Genomic DNA, 18,558 nt, shown 5'->3' with positions numbered 1-18,558 from the left:
CAAACAGAGACTTCAGGAACAAGCATAACCAATAGAATACAAGAGATAGAAGAACGAATCTCAGATTATGAAGACAACATAGAGAAAATAAATGCTCTGATCAAAGAAAACAGCAAATTCAACAAATTCTCATCACAAAACATTCAGGAAATTTGGGACATAATAAAAAGATCAAATCTAAGAATAAAAGGGGTAGAAGAAGGAAGTTGCAGATCAAAGGCCCAGAAAATATATTCAACAAAATTGTAGAAGAAAATTTCCCCAACCTAAAGAACGATACTCCTATGAAGGTTCAAGAAGCATACAGAACATCGAATAGACTGGATCAAAAAAACCTCCCCTCGCCATATAATTATCAAAACACAAAGCATTCAGATTAAAGAAAGGATATTAAGAGCTGCAAAGGAAAAAGGTCAAGTAACTTATAAAGGTAACCCTATCAGACTTACACTAGACTTCTCTATGGAAACCATGAAAGCTCGAAGGTCCTGAATAAAGGTACTGTAGAAACTAAGAGACCATGGATGCAAGCCCAGATGACTATACTCAGCCAAGCTATCATTCACTATCAAAGGAGAAAAAAAAATATTCCAGGATAAAAACAAATTTAAACAATACGTAGCTACAAATCCAGCCTTACAGAAAGTATTAGAAGGAAAATCACAACCCAAGGAAGCCAACATTCCCAACACTGCCTACAATAACGAAGAAATCTAGCAACCCTTAACAAGCACAACTCAAAGAAGGGAAACACATACACTCTACTACCCCCAAAAAAAAATAACTGGAGTCAACAACCACTGGTCATTAATATCACTTAATATCAATGGACTCAATTCACCTATAAAAAGGCACAGATTAAGACATTGGATATGAAAACAGGATCCAACATTCTGCTGTTTACAAGAAACACACCTCAAACACAAAGACAGACACCTACACAGGGTAAAGGGTTGGGAAAAGATTTTCTAAGCAAATGGACCTAAGAAACAAGCAGGTGTGGCCATTCTAATATCTAACAAAATCGACTTCAAACTAAAATCAATCAGAAGAGATGGAGATGGACATTTCATACTCATAACAGGAACAACCCCTCAGGAAGAAGTCTCAATCCTGAATATCTATGCCACTAATATAAAGGCACCCACTTATGTAAAAGAAACACTTCTAGAACTCAAGGCAGTCATCAAACCACACACACTAACAGTAGGAGACTTCAACACACCTCTCTCACCAATGGACAGGTCAATCAGACAAAAACCTAACAGAGAAATAAGAGAATTATTGGAGGTATTGAATCAAATGAACTTAACAGGCATCTATAGAACATTCCACCCAAATAGGAAAGAATATACCTTCTTCTCTGTAGCTCATGGAACCTTCTCGAAAATTCACCACATACTCGGTAACAGAGCAAACTTCCACAGATACAAAAAAATATTAGTAACTACCTGTGTCTTGTCAGATCACCATGGATTAAAATTAGAATTCAACAACAATGCTACCCCAGGAAGTGAAAAAACTCATGGAAGTTGAACAGTCAACTACTAAATCACTCCTGGGTCAAGGAAGAAATAAAGAAAGCAATTAAAGTCTTCCTTGAATTTAATGAAAATAAAGACACAACATACTCAAACCTATAGGACACTATGAAAGCAGTGCTAAGAGGAAAGTTCGTAGTGCTAAGTGCCCACATAAAGGAAATGGAAAAAGCACAAATTAGAGACTTAACAGCACAGCTGAAAGCTCTAGAAAAAAAAGAAGCAGACTCACCCAGGAGGAGTAGAAGACTGGAAATAATCAAACTAAGGGCTAAAATCAACAAAATAGAAACACAGAAAACAATCAAAAGAATCAATGAAACAAAAAGCTGGTTCTTGGAGAAAATTAACAAGACTGACAAACCCCTATCCAAACTAATCAAACGGCAGAGAGAGAACATGCAAATTAATAAGATCAGAAATGAAAAGGGGGACATAACCACAGACACAGAGGAAATTCAGAAAATCATTAGATCTTACTACAAAAGCCTGTATGCCACAAAATTGGAAAATGTGAAAGAAATGGACATTTTTTTAGATAAGTAACATATACCAAAGTTGAACAAAGACCTGTCAGTCATGAAGAATTAGATGCTATTATCAGTGTGGCAGTTTATCAGGAAACTGGGAGTCAACCTCCCTCAGGACTCAGCAATTCCACTCTTGGGAATATACCCAAGAGATTTCCAATCATACTACAAAAACATTTGTTCAACTACGTTCATAGCAGCACTATTTGTAATAGACAGAACATGGAAACAACCTAGGTGCCCCTCAATAGAAGAATGGTTAAAAAAGGTGTGTAACATATACACATTAGAGTTTTACTCAGCGGTAAAAAACAATGACATCTTGAATTTTGCATGCAAATGGATGGACATAGAAAACGCTTTACTGAGTGAGGTAACCCAGACCCAAAAAGATGAATATGGTATGTACTCACTATAAGCAGATTCTAGCCATAGTTAAAGGTCTGTGAGTCTATAATTTGTGATCCTAGAGAAGCTAAATAAGAAGGTGAACGTGAGAAAATCATATGGTTATCCTCCTGGATATTGAAAGTAGACAAGATTGCCAGGCAAACTTGGATGCATGGGGGGTGGGGGGTTGAAGTAAGCGGAGATGGTTAGAGAGAAGGGAGAGGGGGAGGATTTGGGATGGCTTGGGGGAATGGAATGGGGGAAGGGAGGAAGGATGGATATGGGAGCAGGGAAGTATATATCTCAACTAAGGGAGCCATTTTAGGGTTTGCATGAGACCTGATTCTGGAGGGGTTCCCAGGCCCAAGGAGAGATCCCCAGATTGTTCCCTGGGCAGCTGAGAAGAGGATGCCTGAACTGGCCTTGGCCCATAACCAGACTGATGAATATTTTGCATATTACCATAGAACTTTCATCTGGTGATGGATGGAGATAGAGACAGAGACACATATTGGAACACTGGACTTAACTCCCTAGGTCCAAATGAGAAGCAGAAGGAGGGAAAACGTGAGCAAGAAAGGCAGGACCAGAGGGAACCTTCATCTGACAATAGATAGAGATATAGACGGAGACCCACATTGGAGCACTGGACTGAGCCCCCAAGGTCCAAATGAAGAGCAGAAGGAGGAAGAACATGAAAAAGGAAATCAGGACCGTGAGGGGTGCATTCACCCTCTGATACAAGGGGACTGATCGAATCAGAGCTCACCAAGGCTAGCTGGACTGGGACTAAGCAAGCATGTGATCAAACTGGAGTCTCTGAATGTGGCTGACATGGGGGCTGACCGAGAAGCCATTGATAATGGCACTGGGTCTTGTTTTGTCTGCATGTATTGGCTTTTTGGGATCCTTGTCTGTTTGGATGCTCACCTTCCTAGACCTGGAGGGAGAGGGGAGGAACTTGAACTTCCCACAGGGCAGGAAACCCTGACAGCTCTTAGGACTGGAGAGGGAGGAGAAGAGGGAGTATGGGGAGGAGGAGAGGGAGTGGGGGGAATGGGCAGGTATGGGGAGAAGTGGAGGAGGTGGAAATTTTTATAAATAAACAAATAAATAAATTTTAAAAAGTTGCCTATGAAGAAAAGATCAAAGAACTGTGGAATTCTCAGCCTCATGGGATAGACCTGTAACATTGTCCCTCAGTGCAGGAATCAGAGAACATATGGGGAAGAAGAGTGAAAAGATTGCAAGAGCCAAAATACTAGAGAGGCTTCTATACACATAATGTAAAATTATTCTCAAAAGTTCATTTTCATTCTCTCTTAATTTGATATTTATATAAGTATGATTCTGATGTTCAAGATTCAGTGGAAAGGGGGAGGTTTAAGGAGAAAGGAAGGAAGTCACATAATGAAAATACAAATTAAAAATAATAACAAAAAATCCAATTAAATTCCTTCATACGTTTTTATTTGCAAAATATTAACAACTAATATCATGTTATTGTTTAAAACATAAAATATCTGGCCTTTTATAAAATAAAATACATTTGAACACTGATTTTTTGTTCAAATATCAATTTTATAACATTTTAAATAATATGCAATATACAAAAGGAATGTGATAAACTTATTTTATTTTTCCTGTTGACACATATCAGGATACAACCTCAAGCATTGCAGCTGACTAAGTTATCTCATAGTCTCCCACAGAGGCTGTATTATAGAGTTGGAGTCCTTCTTAAAAACTCCTTTTGTAACATGTTTTGTCCTCTAATGCCTGAAATCAAGAGGATGAGGACAACCTGTATTTCTTATCCAGAGCCTGATAGTGAAAACGAAACAAACAAACAAATAAAACCACAAACAACAAACCTACTACCAGAAAAGTGATTACAATTTTAAAAATTTCCCCGATTCAGACTTGATGCTACTTAGGATCACTATGGATATACTCCTCTGGGCATGTATGAGATGGATTTTTTTTAATAAATGTTTATTAATTTATAAAAGTTTCCATTTCAGCTCTTCCTCCGAGCACCCTCCCACTCCCTACTCCCTCTCCTCCTCCCTCTCCATCCCTAAGAGCAGTCAGGGTTTCCTGCCCTGTGGGAAGTTCAAGTTCCTCCCCCCTCCCTCCAGGTCAAGGAAGGTGAGCATCCAAACAGACTGGATTCCAAAAATCCAGTATATGCAGAGGAAACAAGTCCCAATGTCATTGTCAATGGCTTTTCAGAAAGACCCTGAGCCAGCCACATTCAGAGAATCCAGCCACATTCAGAGAATCTGGTTGGATCACATGCTCGTTCAGTCCCAGTCTAATTGGCCTTGGAGAACTCTCATTAGATCAGTCCCCTTGTATCAGTGGGTGAACGCACTCCTCATGTTTCTGCCTTTCTTGGTCATGTTCTCCCTCCTTCTGCTCCTCATTTACACCTTGGGGGCTCAGTCCAGTGCTCCAATGTGGTTCTCTGTCTCAATCTTCATCCATCAATGAGTGAAGGTTCCCTCTGGTCTTGCCTTCTTTGCTCATGTTCTTTTTTCTTCTGCTTCTCGTTTGGCCAAGGGAGTTAAGTCCAGTGCTCCAATGTGGGTCTCTGTCTCTATCTCCATCCATCGCCAGATGAAGATTCTATGGTGATATGCAAAATATTCATCAGTATGGTTATGGGCCAAGGCCGGTTCAGGCACCCTCTCCTCTGCCCAGAGAACAATCTGGGGGTCTCTCCTTGGACCTGGGATACCCTTTATAATCAAGTCTCCTGTAAACCCTAAAATGACTCTCTTAGTTGAGAAATATACTTCCCTGATCCCATATCCATCCTTCTTCCCTCCGCCATCCCAATCCCCCGAGCTTTCCAAATTCCTCCCCTACTGCCTTCTCTCTAACCCTCTCCCCTTCCAACAATCCCCCCCCATGCACCCGAGGTTGCCTGACGCTCTTGTCTACTTCCAATCTCCAGGAGGATAACTACATGATTTTCTTCAGGTCCCCCTTCTTATTTAGCTTCTCTAGGATCACAAATAATAGACTCAAAGACCTTTAATTATGGCTAGAATCCACACATGAGTGAAGTACATACCATATTCTTCTTTTTGGGTCTGGGTTACCTCACTCAGTAAAGCGTTTTCTATGTCCATCCATTTGCATGCAAAATTCAAGATGTCATTGTTTTTTTACCGCTGAGTAAAACTCTAATGTATATATGTCCCACACCTTTTTTAACCATACTTCTATTGAGGGGCACCTAGGTTGTTTCCAGGTTCTGACTATTACAAATAGTGCTGCTATGAACATAGTTGAACAAATGCTTTTGTGGTATGATAGGGCATCTCTTGGGTATATTCAAAACAATCTTATATAATAAAGGAACTTTTGGAGGTATAACCATCCCTGACTTCAAACTCTATTACAGAGCGACAGTATTGAAAACAGCTTGGTACTGGCATAAGAACAGAGAAGTCGACTATGGAATTGAATAGAAGACCCAGATATAAACCCACAAACCTATGAACACTTGATTTTCGACAAGGGAGCTAAAGGTGTGCAATGGAAGAAGGAAAGCATCTTTAACAAATAGTGCTGGCATAACTGGTTGTCAACATGCAGAAGAATGAAAGTAGATCCATATCTATCACCATGCACAAAAATCAAGTCCAAATGGATTAAAGACCTCAACATTAATCTGACCACTTTGAATCAGACAGAAGAGAAAGTGGGAAGTAGTCTACATGATATAGGCACAGGAGACCACTTCCTAGGTAGAACCCCAGTAGCACAGACAATAAGAGAACCAATGAATAAAAGAGCTACCTTCAGACTGGGAGAAGATCTTCACAACCCCCTCATCAGACAAAGGCCTGATCTCCAAAATATACAAAGAACTCAAGAAACTATACAAGAACTATACAAGAAACTAGACAGTAAAACTCTAATTAACCCAATTAAAAAATGGGTTACTGATCTGAACAGAGAATTCTCAACAGAAGAACTTTGAATGGCCAAAAGACACTTAAGGTCATACTCAACATCCTTAGCGATTAAGGAAATGCAAATCAAAACAACTATGAGACAACATTTTATGCCTGTCAGATTAGCTAAAGTCAAAAACACCAATGATAGCTTATGCTGGAGAGGATGTGGAGAGAGGGGAACTCTCATCCATTGTTGGTGGGAATGCAAACTTGTGCAGCCACTGTGGAAATCAGTGTGGTGGTTTCTCAGGATTTTTATTTAAAGATTATCTCCGTTGTGATAGGAAGCTGATCATTACTGCATATCCTGTGATACAGCAATTTTCTCACACTGACAGTACTGTGTCCTCCCTCCACTACTCCCTGCTTCTCTCTTCTCCTCCCTCAGAACCATGGCTCTTTAGCTTCCCTTCAGAAAAGGTCATGCCTCCCAGGAATATCAACAGGAATATTAATAAGTCTAGGCACAAACCCTCATATCAAGGCTGAATGAGGTGACCCAGTAGGAGAAAACAGTTCCCTATAACAGACAAAATTGTCAGTGAATCCCAAACTCCATTCATCTTTTGATTATTCCACTTTTGAAAATAATAACTAATTTAACTGAATAAGATTGATGTATACCACTCTTCTATTGAGGGGCACCTAGGTTGTTTCCAGGTTCTGCCTATTACAAATAGCTGCTATGAACATGGTTAAACAAATGCTTTTGTAGTATGATAGGGCATCTCTTGGGTATATTCCCAAGAGTGGAATTGCTGGGTCCTGAGGGAGGTTGATTCCCAGTTTCCTGAGAAACCGCCAGACTGATTCCAAAGTGGCTGCAAAAGTTTGCATTCCCACCAACAATGGATGAGTGTTCCCCTCACTCCACATCCTCTCCAGCATAGGCTATCAGAGGTGTTTTTCAGTTTAGCTATTCTGACAGGTGTAAGATGGTATCTCAAAGTTGTTTTGATTTGCATTTCCCTGATTGCTAAGGATGTTGAACATGACCTTAAGTGTCTTTTGATCATTCGAAGTTCTTCTGTTGAGAATTCTCTGTTCAGATCAGTACCCCATCTTTTTAATTTGGTTAATTAGAGTTTTAGTGTCTAATTTCTTGAGTTCTTTGTATATTTTGGAGATCAGACCTTTGTCTGATGAGGGGTTGGTGAAGATCTTCTCCCAGTCAGAAAGTAGCCTTTTTGTCTTACTGACGGTGTCTTTTGCTTTAAAGAATCTTCTCAGTTTCAGGAGGTCCCATTTATTCATTGTTTCTCTAATTATCTGTGCTCCTGGGGTTCTACCTAGGAAGTGGTCTCCTGTGCCCATGTCTTGTAGACTACTTCCCACTTTCTCTTCTCTCATGTTCATATGGCCAGATTAATGTTGAGGTCTTTAATCAATTTGGACTTGAGTTTTGTGCATGGCCTTGTCCCATAACCATACTGATGAATATTTTGCATATCACCATAGAACCTTCATCTGGTGATGGATGGAGATAGAGACAGAGACCCACAATGGAGCACTGGACTTAGCTCCCTAGGTACAAACGAGAAGCAGAAGGAGGGAAAACGTGAGCAAGGAAGTCAGGATCAGCGGGAACCTTCATCTTACGACGGATGGAGATAGAGACAGAGAACCACATTGGAGCACTGGACTGAGCCCGCCAGGACCAATTGAGGAGCAGAAGGAGGGAGAACATGAACAAGGAAGTCAGGACAGTGAGGGGTGCTTTCACCCACTGATACAAGGGGACTGATCTAATGAGAGCTCACCAAGGCCAGCTGGACTGGGACTGAACGAGCTTGTGATCAAACCGGATTCTCTGAATGTGGCTGACATGGGGGCTGACTGAGAGGCCATTGATAATGGCACTGGGTCTTGTTTCGTCTGCATGTACTGGCTTTTTGGGTTCCTAGTCTGTTTGGATGCTCACCTTCCTAGACCTGGAGGGAAGTGGGAGGAACTTGAACTTCCCACAGGGCAGGAAACCCTGACAGCTCTTAGGACTGGAGAGGGAGGAGGAGAGGGAGTGGGGGGAGCAGGAGGGTATTGGGAGGAGGGGAGGAAATGGAAATTTTTATAAATAAAGAAATAAATAGATAAATGAAGAAAAAAAAAGTTTGCTGTATACCAAGTTTTCAGAAGTTTGTAAATCAGTGAATGTTATTTATATTGAAATGTTCACCTCAATTGAATAAAAGCATCTCCTGGTGATTTTATAAGTATCTAAAAGTAATGTATTTAAATAATATCAAATGATTAAACTACATTCTTTAAAGGTAACAACTGAAACAATTTAAAAATCACTGTTGCGGATTTTTATAATGAGACTTTTACAATAAACAGTAGGTTATAGTCTTGCAAATATGAAAAATTTCAGTTCACAAAGACACATTTTTCTTCCCTTTATAGTTCAGAATTGCAAAATAAAATTATTAAAATTACAATGATCTTCTTAACCAAATTCAGTTTCAATATTGAATGAATGAGCAAGTGGGGGCAATGTTGAAATACCAGAACACATGCGTAGTTCACAAAGAGCAGTAAAAGGTTTCTGCTTCCTCCACATTAAAATATGAACATCTGCTCTCAGCTTCTCTCAGCTGGATAAAATGTCATTTTAGTAGTCTTTTTCCACCTCCCTCCTACCACAGGCTGACATTAATGCCTCTGTGAAGGTGCGAATTTCCAAAGCTGTGAGGTCTCTGAGATGTGTAATTGTAAGGTTTCATAAAGACCTGCATGGTCACCTTGAACTGAGATGGAGGGAAATAATGAAATTTTGGAATAATTAAAGAGACTGTAAATTTGCTAATAGGTAGACAACAACTTATGCAATAATATGTTTTTAAACCTATTAAAAACATAGTGTTCTTTCAGCACCAAAAATTAGAATTAATCTTGAATCTTGAATAGGTGAGTGTCAGCATTCCCAGAGTACAATACAATACATTCCTGTTGACTAGATCAGGTTAACAATGTCTTAGACACTTTCAGTGAAATGTTCATTGATAAGAAGCTTGTTTCAATGATACATTTTATAAAAGAAGAACATAATCATTCTTTCCAATGCAATACACAAGAAGATAGAATTTAAACTTGGTTTTGGAGAAGTAAACATTCAATCAGTTGAAAATAAAACATGAAGACATAGAGTAACCTTCATGTGAAAGATAAGATGTTCAGGCATTTGATAATCAATAATCTTACTTTGATATCTGTAGAAAGAAACTTTTGTTTGGTGATGAATTCAAATATGTTCATTATGTTTCTTAAATAGTCACTCTTGGCTTATTACTTCTTACAACTAAGATAATATTATTCTTATTTGCATTATGTTTCTTTGGACAATGTGTCTGTTTTCATTTTTTAAAAAAATAACACTTTAAGTTATGCTTATTCGAAACAGTAGCTAAGGAAAATGCTTCATATGAATAACTTAGCTATCTACATTTTTGTGTAAGAATAGTTTTGCTTCAATATCATGTAATATATTATCACAGTTAAATATGCATAGTAGGAAAAATCATTAACTTTTTTAATTTTTCAAATGTAAAATCTATTTTTTATGAAAGTATTTTAACTATTTTTCAAAATTAGAATTCAAAATCCAGAATGAATGTAGAAGTTATCCCAGTTTTAGAAAATTGAATAGTGACATAAAATATGCATGATAATAAAAAGAACAAACTCAGAAACTTCATTCTTTGTTGGATTATGCAATTCTAAAATATAGCAATCCTAATAATTGCTTTTAAATAATATAATTGTTGTAATTTTAAGGTTAAATATCATCTCATTAACTTAAGAAGAGTTCTTCATGAACAAAAAGGAAAGGATTTTCACTTCATTATCATTGTATTTTGACAATTCCAAAATAAAACAAGAGCTAAAATAATTGCATTTAATAAATATAGTTCTTTGACAATTCCTACATAGATAAATGCATTCTGATTAATTTCCTGGCAAGGTATAATTTTCTTATTCCTACAAGCCTTTCTTCATCTGTACAAATATCTTTTCCATTCTTGATTCTTCACATTTTGTTTGTCTGACAGAGGTTATCTAAGCCTTTCTATTTGACCATAGGTTTAAAGCTTTGCAAAAGAAACTGATTTATCTAGGCTGAGTATAAATCTTGATTGTATGTCTCAGACTCCTCTATAATGTGTCAGTTGACTGTATTTCAGGAATAAGTTAAAGGAATTTGTGAAAATTTTCCTCTCCATACCCAAGAGAAGGTCTCATTTAGAGTATATCGAGTGCAAATAGGCACAGTAGCTCTGAGTCTTTGACCAGCGTTGTTTAATTTTGGGTTTTTGAAAATCAGATGTCCATAGATGTCTGTACAAATGTCTAGGCCTTACATTTGATTATATTGATCCATCTGTTTGTTTTTAGGCAAACACTGTGATATTTTTATTACTACATCCTGTAGTAGAACTTAAAATCAGAATGGTTATACATTGGAACATTTTTATTGTGCAGGATGGTTTTTGCTATGCTGGGTTATTTGTTTTTCCAAATGAAATTGAGTGTTGTTCTTTCAATTTGTGTAATAAAATCGTCATGGGTTTTTAATGGGGAATGCATTGCATCTGTTGATTGTCTTTGGTAAGATGGCCATTGGTACTGTTAATCCTACAGATACCATGAGCATGACAGACCTTTCTATCTTCGGTTAATTTCTCCAATTTCTTTCTTCAAAAGATTTAAGGTCTTGTTATTAAGGTCTTTCATTTGCTTGATTAGAGTTGTACCAAGATATTTTATAGTATTTGTAGCTATTCTGAAGGGTGATTTTTCCCCTGGTTTCTTTCTCAGCCCCTTTTCATTTGTATATAGGAAAGCTATTAATTATTTTGTAATCTTTTATCCAGTAACTCCCCTAAAAGTGTTTTTCAGCAGAACAAATTCTCTGGTATAATTTTTGGTGTCACTTATGTATACCATCAAATCATCTATCATCTGAAAATAAAGACATTTGACTTTTTCCCTCTAATTTGTGTCCCCTTAATCTTCTTTATTTGCTCCAGCCAGAACTTTGAATACTATGTTGAATACATATGAAAAGAGTGCACACTTGTCTTTCCCTGGTATTAGTGCAAATGCTTAAAGTTTCTTGTTTTTTATTTTGATGTTGGGTGTAGGCTGTCTGTAAATTGCTTTAATTATGTTGAGCTCTGCTCCTTGTACCCTTTATCTCTCTTTGACCATGAAGGGTGCTTGATTTTGTCAAAGTTTTTTTTTAGGCAAATAATGGATGATTATGATTTTATTCTTCTTTCTTTTTGCTTATGTGATAGATTATATTGAAAGTTTTTCATATGTTGAACCATCCTTGCATCTCTTGTATGAAGACTACTTAATTCTGGTGGATGACTTGCTTTATATTTCCTTGGATTTGATATGCTAGTTTTTTTATTGAGTATTTATGTATCATTGATCATGATGGAAAAAGAAAGCATCTTCAGTGAATGGTGCTGATCTAACTTGATGTCAGAAAGTAGAAGAATACAAATAGAACTATAACATGAGGGCCGGCTTGTTGGGGTCTCTGTTCCGTCCGGTACCCCACAACCGGCAAGCCCCAAAGAAAGATCACACACAGGACTCCACAAGGTTATAAATTGATTGGCCCATTAGGTCAGGCTTCTTGTTAACTCTTATAACATACATTACCCCATTATCCTTATCTATGTTAGCCACATGGGCTCAGTACCTTTCTCAGTGTGACAGCTTACATGTTGCCTCTTCAGTGGCTGCACAGGAGTGGCAGAGGAACCTCCCTGCTTCCCAGAATTCTCCTGTTCTCATTGCATCACCTCTACTTCCTGTCTGGTTTTCCCGCCTATACTGCCTGCCTGGCCAATCAGCTTTTTATTAAAATATGATTGACAGAATACAGACAATTCTCCCACATCATTTCCCACTTTTTTTTTAAACAAAGGAAAATACCCATACTCCATTTGTTGGGAATGTGGGCGCAGTATTTCAGGCTACTTCCTGCTGGTTGGGGGCGCTGATGATCTTATGGGGACCTAAAGAAAATTTAGAGTTATAATCAAGTCCTGACTGGAGTATCCTGTGAGTCTTGATCATCTCAGGCAGCAGTCTTGAATCTGTTCTGGATGTAGAATTCAGACATCTGGGCCATCTGTTCCTGTCGGAGATTTCTCAGGTCGTCTCCCTTGATCAAAGCTGATTTTTCTTAACTCAGAATGAATCCATAGCCTCTCATTTTCTGTGGAAACAAAAGCAAAATCTCTTCTCCAAAGTAACATACCTTTTGACTTCAGTTTTGAAGCCAAGGTATTTTCAAAATACCTATCTTGGTTTAGTTCAGCAGCATCTATAAACAAAAGTCTTTTAGCAGCTGTTGCTCCTTCCTCAGCAATCAAACAATTCAAAGAGAGCATAATAGCATACAGTATCAAGATTCTCTGTGTATTTTCCATCTTTATTTTAACCTCTATTTCTTCTATTTTTACTTTTACTTTTTGAGACAGGATCTCTGTATATCTTTGTCCTGGAATAACTCTGTAGACCAGGCTGTCCTTGAACGCACAGAGATCCTTCTGTCTCTGCCTTCCCAGTGCTGGGATTAAAGGTATATGCTACGACACCTTGAACTCACAGAGACCTGTCTGTCTCTGTCTCCCAGGCATTGGGATTAAAGGCATGTGCTACCACACCTTGAAGTCACTGAGGTTAATCTCTACCTCTGTCCCTTGAAGTCACAGAGGTCAATATGCCTCTGCCTCCCAGGCATTGGGATTAAAGGTGTGTACCTCCACACCCTGAAGTCATAGAGGTCAATCTACCTCTTCCCCTTGAAGTCACAGAGGTCAATGTACCTCTGCCTCCCAAGTGTTGGGATTAAAGGTGTGTACCACCATACCCAACTACTCTCTTTCTTTTTACTTTAAGAACTTTAACTTTTATCCTGCATATATTTTTAACACACTGTAAACCTTTTAGAGGTTTTCTTTGTCTTTGAATCTCTCTTTACTGTATATCTCTCTTTTTCTGACCACATGAGTCTAAAACCATGGCTTTGACGGCCAGATCCAATCCATTCCTTAGCTTTCCAGACTCATGGTAGAGGTACCACTGGAGCCTTTTACTGCCACAACTCTATGGCGTTTCAAGGTCCCTGCCAGCAAGCAAGCTGGAGCATTCTGCTCACAGACCACACTCAGTCGGACTGCCTGCCTGAAAGAGTCAGAGATTGCCCTGGCAGGACAGCCCAGAAAGCCGGCATTTTAAAACGGTGCAGCTTTTCCTGCTATGGCTGAAAGCTGAAAAGCATGCCTTCAGCTTTTCACCAACACTGTTTAAGCGTTTCGTGGCAGGATCTCTTAATGAGCTGCAAGGTTTTGCAGCTAAAGCTGAGTCAGGAAACCTCTCTTAGATGAGAGCATTTGCTTGCCTCTAGCAAGCAGAGCAGACCTGAGAAATTGCTGCTACCAAGAAACATGCTTTTACTCTATTGTTTTCCAAGCTTTCTCAAGCTTTCTGTGGATTCAGTTATCCATGGGGGCGTCATATATAACATGAGGGCCGGCTTGTTGGGGTCTCTGTTCCGTCCGGTACCTCACATCCGGCAAGCCCCAAAGAAAAATCACACACAGGACTCCACAAAGTTATAAACTGATTGGCCCATTAGGTCAGGCTTCTTATTAACTCTTATAACATATATTACCCCATTATCCTTATCTATGTTAGCCACATGGGCTCAGTATCTTTCTCAGTGTAACAGCTTACATGTTGCCTCTTCAGTGGCTGCACAGGAGTGGCAGAGGAACCTCCCTGCTTCCCAGAATTCTCCTGTTCTCATTGCATCACCTCTACTTCCTGTCTGGTTTTCCCGCCTATACTGCCTGCCTGGCCAATCAGCGTTTTATTAAAATATGATTGACAGAATACAGACAATTCTCCACATCATAGAACCATATATAATCATCTTGTACAAAACTCAAATCCAATTGGATCAAAGACATTAATCCATATACGCTGAACCTGAGAGAAGAAAAAGTGAGAAATAGACTTGCATACATAGTAACTGGAAGCAACTTCCTGAATAGAATATCAATGGCACAGACATTAAGATCAACAATTAATAAACGAGACTTCATGAAACTGAAAAGCTTCTTTATGTAAAGAACACCATTAATAGAACAAAATGTCAGCCTACAAAATGGAAAAACATATTCACTATCCGCACATCTAAAGATAGCTGAGTTCCAAAATATCTAAAAAAATACTAGAAACTAGACATTAAAATAACCCAATTAATTAAAGGTCTTTGAGCCTATTATTCGTGATCCTAGAGAAGCTAGATAAGAAGGTGAACCTGAAGAAAATCATGTAGTTATCCTCCTGGAGATTGGAAGTAGACAAGAGTGCCAGGCAACCTCGGTTGCATGGGGGAGTGGGAGGTTGTAGGAAGGAGAAAGGGTTAGAGAGAAGGGAGTAGGAGAGGAATGGGGAAAGCTCGGGGGATTGGGATGGGGGAGAGGGAGGAAGGATGGATATGGGATCATGGAAGTATATATCTCAACTAATGGAGTCATTTTAGGGTTTACAAGAGACTTGATTATAAAGGGGATCCCAGGTCCAAGGAGAGATCCCAGATTGTTCTCTGGACAGAGGAGAGGGTGCCTGAACCGGTCTTGGCCCATAACCATACTGATGAATATTTTGCATATCATCATAGAACCTTCATCTGGCGATGGATGGAGATTGAGACAGAGACCCACATTGGAACACTGGACTTAACTCCCTAGGTCCAAACGAGAAGCAGAAGGAAAGAAAACGTGAACAAAGAAGCCAAGTCCAAACGGAACCTTCACCCGTTGATGGATGAAGTTTGAGACAGAGACCCAAATTGGAGCACTGGACTGAGCCCCCAAGGTGTAAATGAGGAGCAGAAGGAGGGAGAACATGAACAAGAAAAGCAGGACCGTGAGGAATGCGTTCACCCACTGATATAAGGGGACTGATCTAATGAGAGTTCACCAAGGCCAATTGGACTGGGACTGAACGAGCACGTGATCAAACCAGATTCTCTGAATGTGGCTGGATTCTCTGAATGTGGCTGGCACGGGGTCTTTCTGAAAAGCCATTGACAATGACATTGGGACTTGTTTCCTCTGCATATACTGGATATTTGGAATCCAGTCTGTTTGGATGCTCACCTTCCTTGACCTGGATGGAGGGGAGAGGAACTTGAACTTCCCACAGGGCAGGAAACCCTTACTGCTCTTAGGGATGGAGAGGGAGGAGGAGAAGAAGTGGGGGGAGTGAGAGGGTGTTGGGAGGAGGGGCGGAAATGGAAACTTTTATAAATTAATAAACTTTTATAAATACAAAAAAGCAAACAAAAAAAACAAAACAAAAAAATGGGATATTGATTTAAAGAAAGAATTATCCTTTTATTGTCTTATTATTCTAACCAGAACTTCAGGAACTATATTGAATAGTTACATAGAGAGTAGACAGCCTTGTCTTGTCCCTAATTTTAGTGGGATTACTTTGAATTTCTCTCCATTTGATTTGAGGTGGGCTGCTGGCTTGCTGTATATTGCTTTTATTATATTTAGATATGTTCCTTCCAACCCTGATTTCTCCAAGACCTTTATCATGAAGGGGTGTTCGATTTTGTAAAATGCTTTTTTAGTACCTAATGAGATGATCATATCTAAGTTGAATGATGACAGAAAGTAGACAGAGTCACAGAGAAGCCATGTAGCCACTGAAGAAGAGAGGCAACTCTACCTGGGGCCCACAGAAACTTTGTCAGTAGGTTGCAGCCTTGTGGTGATGTACAGATTAATGAAGATGGGTTAGTTTAGGATATAAGAGCTAGCTAGAAATAAGTCTAAACTGTTAGTCAAACAATATTGCAAATACTATAAATTTTGTATTATTATTTCAGGTCTGAGCAACTGGGAATAAATGAGCAGCGTTTGACTACAGATTGGTGGCCCATCGTGGGGCATGAACCCATGACCCTGAGATTAATGACCCAGGAATGAATACAACCCATGCTCTACTGACTGAGATAGATGCTTTCAGAACTGCTGGCTGAGGATGGACCTACCACACAGGATACCCCATGACAGACCTGATTAACAGTGCCCCCATTAGCAAGAAGTAGTTCAGACAACAATGCCCAAATTCCCAAAATGATTGTTTACAAATATGTGTTTATATTAAAAGGAGAATATGATAGATATGAATACTTTGCATTGATATGGATCTTGGTCTATTGATACAAATTTTAGGTAAATTTTGTTTTATGAATATTTTTGTACTTGATTAAGGTATTATGTTTGTGCAACTCATTTAAATAGGTAATGAATAATTAAGAAATACAGGTTAATAGATTCTGGGAACTGCTACGATAAACCAACATATATGTTTTAAAGGTAAATCAATCATAAGAAACAGAGATGGACACTTTATACTCACATCAGGAACAATTCATCAGGAGAAAGTCTCAATCCTGAATATCTATGCCCCTAATATAAAAGAACCCACATATGTAAAAGAAACATTACTAGAACACAGAACATATATCAAACCCCACACTCTAATAGTGGGTGATTTCAACACTCCTCTCTCACCAATGGACAGGTCAACCAGACAGAAACTTAACAGAGAAATAAGAGAACTTGCAGATGTAATGAACCAAATGGATCTAACAGACATCTATAGAACATTTCACCCGAACAGGAAAGAATATATCTTCTTCTCTGTATCTCATGGAACCTTCTCAAAAATTGATCACATAATTGGTAACAAAGCAAATATCCATAGATATAAAGAAATTGTAGTAATCACCTGTGTACTATCGGATCACCTTGGAATAAAGTTAGAATTCAACGACAATTCTAACCCCAGAAAACCTACAAACTCATGGAAACTGAACAGTCAACTACTGAACCATCCCTGGGTAAAGGAAGAAATAAAGAAAGAAATTAAAATCTTCCTTGAATTCAACGAAAATAAAGACACAACATACCCAAACCTATGGGACACTACGAAAGCAGTGCTAAGAGGAAACTTCATAGCACTAAGTGCCCACATAAAGGAAACAGAGAACGCACACATTAGAGACTTAACAGCACAGCTGAAAGCTCTAGAAAAAAAGAAGCAAACTCACCCAGGAGAAGTAGAAGACTGGAAATAATCAAACTGAGGGCTGAAATCAACAAAATTGAAACACACAAAACAATCCAAAGAATCAGTGAAACAAAAAGCTGATTCCTGGAGAAAATCAACAAAATTGACAAACCCCTAGCTAAACTAATCAAACGGCAGAGAGAACACACAAATTATCAAGATCAGAAATGAAAATGGGGACATAACCACAGACACAGAGGAAATTCAGAGAATCATTAGATCTTACTACAAAAGCCTGTATGCCACAAAATTGGAAAATGTGAAAGAAATGGACACTTTTTTAGATAAATACCATATGCCCAAAATAAGTCAAGACCAGGTGAGCAGTTTAAATAGACCTGTAAGTCACGAGGAAATAGAAGCTGTCATCAGAAACCTCCCAACCAAAAAAAGCCCTGGACCAGATGGTTTCAATGCAGAATTCTACACGAACTTCCATGAAGAGTTAATGCCTATACTCCTTAAAGTGTTTCACAAAATAGAAACAGAAGAGTCATTGCCTAACTCCTTTGATGAAGCTACAGTCACCCTGATACCAAAACCACAAAAAGACTTAATCAAGAACGAGAATTACAGATCAATCTCACTCATGAACATCGATGCAAAAATTCTCAATAAAATACTGGCAAACTGAATCCAAGAACACATCCAAAAAATTATACATTATGATCAATTAGGCTTCATCCCAGAGAGGCAGGGCTGGTTCAACATACGCAAATCTATCAATGCAATCCATCATATAAATAAACTGAAGGAAAAAAAAAAACCATATGATCATTTTATTAGATGCTGAAAAAGCATTTGACAAAATTCAACACCCATTTATGATAAAGGTCTTGGAGAGATTAGGGATACAAGGTTCATTCCTAAATATAATAAAGCAATATACAGCAAGTTGACAGCAAACATTAAATTAAATGGAGAGGAACTCAAAGCCATCCCACT

Source organism: Myodes glareolus, chromosome 12 (assembly GCF_982192425.1).
Source record: "Myodes glareolus chromosome 12, mMyoGla1.1, whole genome shotgun sequence".
NCBI lineage: Eukaryota > Metazoa > Chordata > Mammalia > Rodentia > Cricetidae > Myodes > Myodes glareolus.
This window is presented reverse-complemented; position numbering follows the sequence as displayed.